The sequence below is a fragment of the Anas platyrhynchos genome, chromosome 1, assembly GCF_047663525.1.
Source record: "Anas platyrhynchos isolate ZD024472 breed Pekin duck chromosome 1, IASCAAS_PekinDuck_T2T, whole genome shotgun sequence".
NCBI lineage: Eukaryota > Metazoa > Chordata > Aves > Anseriformes > Anatidae > Anas > Anas platyrhynchos.
The window spans coordinates 88,300,529-88,306,528 of record NC_092587.1 but is presented as its reverse complement, the minus strand read 5'-3'; positions in this window follow the sequence as shown (position 1 = coordinate 88,306,528).

The window sequence follows — 6,000 nt, the reverse complement described above, 5'->3', positions numbered from 1 at the left end:
ACGGAGCACGTTGGCTGAACACTTTGTGTCGCGGCGATGTGCGAGTAGGGCTGGGCAGAGTCCAGCTGTGCAGGGGGCCAGGGATGTGTGATCCTATCCTGAACAGCTTTTCCTGCTCCTCCTGCTCTGAGGACTGGCACGAAATGATGCAAAGAGCATTAGGCAAGGACGGGTAGCCCCTTTCTTCTGCCAATCAAGGCTTCAGCAGGAGATTCCTGCTCTGGAGTTCACCATTAAACCGCAGAAGCCTCATTGGAGCAAGCAGAAATACCAAATCCTAAGCCTTGAACTTGGACTTCGTCTTCACTTCTATCACACTGGAAGGACAAAGCCACACTGGGTTATTTGCTTTTCTTTTTTTTGAATTCCTTTTGTCTCAAGGACCTGATGCTGTGGACAAGAACAAAAAAACACTTCTCCTTGGTTCCCTCTGAATTTCTGCACATGCTGCTTGTACTCCTGGAGAAGGCGATCTCCCCACTCCCTTCCTACAGGTTTTTTAACCCCTATTTTCAATGCATTCCAGCAGGAGAGGTGGCCTGTAAGCATGTTGTCTCAGATCACCCTGCTGTCAGCAAGCCAGGACTTGTGGAAAGGAAATTTCTTTAGGCCAGGAATGTGTTAACTGTTTGGCACTGGCTCTCCCATCAGGGGCTGCGTGTTGTACCGGGGATTTTCCACTGGTTCTGCCTGTTCCAGCTTCTCAGCTGGGTGCATTTTCCCACAAAGATGTGGCCTCAGAAGTGCCATCTTCATTGTAAAGTCACTCAGGTAAAGAGAACGGCTAGAGCATGGTTCTCATGCTCCCTGCTTCCTACCAGGTACTTTGCTTTATCTTGCATGATAACTGAGACCGAGCCTTTGAAAAACTACGTGTCAGGGCTGAATTATTTATAGTCATGTCAAACATTCCTGAGTGTAAGGGTAAAGCCCAGGATGAAGTATCCTGGTATGCCACTGATGAGGAAGACGCGTTTTCCCAGTCGGGGCTGACAAAGATGTAGTGTAGACAAAGATGGTATTTGCCAATCAGAGAGGGGATCTTTATTGGTTTACAAAACAAAATCAAACAATATGTCATGTTTTATGATTGCCTTAATAATCACATATATAATAATGTATTTTGTCAGCAGCAGACGGCAGCAGGAGACAAAAGCCATAGAATTACATTTGTGAATTTGACTGGAAGTGGTTGCTGTCTGTTTTCAGGCCGTGTTTGTTCTCTTCACCAAAACAAAGTATTACTTAAATAGAAGGCTAGAAACACTAAATTGCAGCTAAAACATGTCCCATTAGGAAAGCTTGGGAAACCACAATAAAAATCTCAAGAAATTTCAAACAATTTCTCCCAAATATAACTGGAGAGAGGGGAGGTCTTGATGAGTCAGTTGTGAGTCTGGGTCTTGCTGTGTAGCTGTTTATTTTCCTCATAGGCTATTTGCCCTTTTTAAAATAATAACATCGGCCTTATACATGTGCATATAAAGTGTACAATAATACATTGTTATCCTGCTTGTCCCTTAATTCATTTTCTATTTAAGAACCTCCCAGCACTAGGAGTGCTCATCCTTGTATTCAAAACCTGCTGGCTTTAGTAGTTGTGCTCACCTTTTCTCAGTATAATTAAGACCTCACATCTCTGTATTTTTAATCTCATTTTAATCTATATATATTCTGGTGGGTATTGACCAGTCCGCTCCCACTGCCCTCCACTAGAGGAATCTATGGTAGAGCAGGCTGTGAATTAGAAGAGGTCTGAACAAGGGCATTTGGGAATTTTTACTCCCTGCTTTGCTGTTGAATTCTCAGTGCATCGCCCATGTGAATGGGCTGTGAAGTTGTCAAGAGTGGTAAAAATCTCAGCCAGACCAGAGAGGGTTCAAATGGAGTTTCCAAGGGCAAGGAAATTGTTTGGGTCATATCATAGCACTATATGCTTGGTCTTCAAAAGACATTAGGTCTGCTGAAAAACTAGATCGATCCTTGGATTTGCGCTGCATTTCAGCAAAAACAGTCTTGAATCCTGGACTATAGAAACACTTTAACTTCCACCTTTCAACCAAGGAAGAAGGGAGAGCAAACATTTGAGCACGTCTGTCTATAATAATGTAATGCTTTACGTGTCTGTTTAATAGACAACTACAGCAATGAGGGAGAGCTCTTTGATGTGTGTCTTCATCTGGACTAACAACCCTGTATCTCCCTGCAAATAAATCTGTGCATCCCTGATAAGCCACTGCTGGGTAATCCAAGCACTTTGCATTGGCTTGTGTTTTGAGGGCTGCTCAGGTTCTCCGTTGTCTTGCAGTGTATGTGGGTTTGATTGTGATTTCATGATGTTTTTAGTACATGGGTGGAAATGTATTTTCTGGTAAAGCTCAGACAGAGGTAGAATCTTTCCAGCCATAAAGGAACCATTGGCATCCTCGGGGTATTGACATCTGAGGACAGACCAATGAATGGAAAAGTAAAATAAAGTGGGGGAGAATTTGAGTTACTACTGTTGGCTCTCAAGCAGAGCCGTCTAACTTCTTATACTGAAGTGAATGCTTTTTCCTAGGTTTGTTTTTCCCTTAGTGACTTACTTGGTGAAGTGTAATGGTGGTACTGATAATGTGCATGTGGGTTAGTCCATGTTGAAAATTTTTGCTGTACGGCCTGGCTGCACTAGTTGGGAGAATATACATCCAGCTCATATCAGTGCTGGCCCTAACATTGCATTTATGCTTGCAAAAATAAAAATGTACAGCTTAGTCTATTTAGGTAGCTGAGAAAATAGCTCCTTCAGTGGTATGAATGGCATCTCTATTACTGAAATATTTTTGTCATGGCTCTAGCAATATATATATATGCTGAAAAACCCCTTCTAGAGTAGACACACCCTCGAGGAATGAAGTTTCCAGCTCCATGGGAAGATCACTTAGGTGCTGAACTCACAGACGCATTTGAAATCACTGCTATGTAAAGCCTGTTTTATTTTTTTTATCTGATAGTTTACACTATTTCTCTTCACTGTGAGGTCTCTCTCACCAACTTGGCATTATCTCCCCTCAGTCCCAGATCCAGGATAACCCACCTCTTGGTCACCCTGCCTTCAGCATGGGCTCTCAGCCACCCCCCAGGCAGCAAAGCGAGGAGAGGAAGCCTGGGCTGGGCTGTGCTGCGCTGGGGAGAAAGTGCCACTGATGCCTGGAAGGGCAGGACTAGGTTTGTCAACAGAGGCAGCAAAGCCTCTGTTTTTCAATGGAAAATCGAGGGACATTCCCTTTCAGTGAATAGACCTGCCCCTGTGATGCAAAGGAGGTGGAAGATTTGCAGTGTTATACCAGCGGGTGTCAATTTCACGTGTTTTAAAGTACACAAATCCTAAGCCTGTTTTTCTCTTTCTTTTCTGCCTCTGGAGCTAATGCGTTTAACTCTCAAAGAGGAGACAGCTGGTTGTTAGCTTCAGCTTGTCTTGATGTTCATTTTCTTTTAAAGCGAGCTTGCATATTATTCTAGCTTAATTAGATCTTTCTGCAGATAAAATCCTTGGAAGGGGTCCACCCCCTTCCCCCACTCTGCTAGGTTTCTTGCTTGATTCTTTTCACATGTCCCTTCCCCAGTGAATATATCTGAATGTTACATGGCGTTAATTAAGGATCTCAATTGCATATTCGTCTTCGCAAAGCTTGCCAGGGTGTGCAGGCAATCGTGATTGACTGACAGCACGCGAAGAACAATGGAGAAGCCTTAACAAGACTTGGCAAAGGAAGGCAGTGAAGAGCAATCAAAGGGGAAGAGCTTCACCCAAGGTCTTCAGGAAAATCTCTGACTGGTGACTTTTATTTCCTTAATCAACAATAGGAAACAGCTCAGCTTGCTGCAGCTGGTGATAAAGTAGCTCCCCCAAGGCCCACCACAAGATGAAATAACCGTGTGGCTCGAGGTAGAACAAGCTGTTCAGTAACACGCTGTATGGTTGTTCCGGGAAGTCTTGAGAAGCTGCTTCTTCCCAGCAAGGGAGGGGAGCTGGGAGATGTGGTGCTGGGCTCTGCAACTGTGCCGGGCCAAGGCGTTTTGTGATCCTGATACAAAGAGGCTTCGGCATGGAGGGAGGTGGAGAGTCCCCTCCTAGGGTAAAGCCTGAGGTGTCTGGAAGAGACATCATCTGCATTTCCCTCACCTCGCACAGGAGGTCTTCCACAGGCAGGGTGAGTGAGCTTCAGTTGCGGCCGCCTGCCCTGTGCGTCAGGGAGAAGCTCATCCAGGTTCTCCCCATGGACACTATCCACAGGGCTCACAGTCCCATGAACCACAGTGGCCTCTGGTATCACCCCACCTGAGCACCTCACAGCTTGCCTTGCATTCACCTCATGTTTCTGGGACTTAAAAACTGCAGTTAGCCCTGCCTGCTTCACAGAAGAGAAATGGAGGCACACAGATGTCGCCTTTTTGGTTTCCTAAGTGATGGTGAGAAAATCTTGAGGCAGAAACAGGACTTAGACCTGGGGTTCCCGTTGGTATTCTTCAGGGAGTTACCTGTGGGGTTTCCTGCCCCCATAGGCAGGACTGTGGCTGGTAGCACCTAGTAAGAGGGCACAGTGGTTCAGGCAAAACACTAAGGAGTCACGGTGGGATCTGTCAAGGTTGATAGCAGTAGCACAATGCAGCAGCACTAAAACCTTTCCCTCCATCTATCAAGCCCCAAATGGCATTTACGCAGGCAGATCTCTGCCAAGGAGTCACGTTACAGTGCAATTCTTTGTTAACCATGTTACTGCATGTTTTTGCCTCGCCTGTATACGCAAGTCCAGTCCATGTTACAGCTTGGGACAAATTCCTTGGTAAAACAGAGCTTGGCCTTCCGGGTAATAACCAACATTGCAGCAGGATTCCCAGGCATGTTCAGTGTGCTGGGTGGAGAGGGCTGTACCACAAAGAAGAAGATTGCCAAAGCAAGGTGTGTGTTGTTAACTTTGTTGTTGCAGGCACGTTCCCAGAACTCGGTGGCTCCCACCTAGGAGGTGTTCCTGCCCCCTAGACCCCACGTGGAAGAGGGATGGCAGCAAGGCAACCTGCCCCTTCCTGCTCTGTCTGGTAGGTAGGCCAGCAATCTCCAGCGGTAGGCACAGCCCCTGCGGCTAAGCCAGCCCAGCAGCATGCAAAGCTGTCCCTAAAGTCATTTGAAAGCAGAAGCACAGGTATCTGCTTGAGGTCCCTTCCTATTCTAAGGAGTCCCCACCCTCCAATGGCTGTACTAATGACACAGCACTCGCTGAGGGCCTGTGCCTCTGATTTGCATTAAAAAGCTCTGTTCCCGAGTCCATATCTGACAGTTTGATAAAAGACTTGATTTTTCAGGAACTCTTGAGTTTCTATTAAAAGCAGTGAGAGAGCAAATCTCTGCTCATTTGAAATTCAAGGCATCTACTTAGGAGTCTAAATATGGAGTTGGACTTTTATTTTATGATATATTGGCCTTTGTCTTGGGCTGTCGTAAAGCAAACATGATAAGCTAGCAACTGGCATAAAGTTTCCAGTTATTTTCTAAATGTTACAGCAGCAGGGAACGAAGTAGAATTATCAGAGGGTCAAAGGCATAGAGCAGAAATGTCATTAAGAAATGGCAAGAGTTACTGATAAGTTTTAGTATCTTTGTTTTATTACTTCCCTGTCTCAGTCAGATCTGCAAACACATTGAATCACATTTAATTGAACAACAGCTTCACTGTGAAACCTGCCATTCTTAGCTCCACTATAGAAAATATCTTTAAAAACACCACCCCCGCTTTCTAACATCGTACAGACAAAGAATTACAGGTCGTCTGCCATAGGATATACACTACATGCGGCATCACCTGCCTTAAGTCTGTCTTTCATCCACGGCGCCACGAAGAGCGGTCTGGGGGCCGCTGCGTGCCCCCGTGCAGAAGGGCTGCCTTGCTGACAGCCTGCTGCGGGTCTGCTCCTTCCTCCCACTCTCTGTGCACCTCGTACACGTGCCTCTGTCACAGCCGG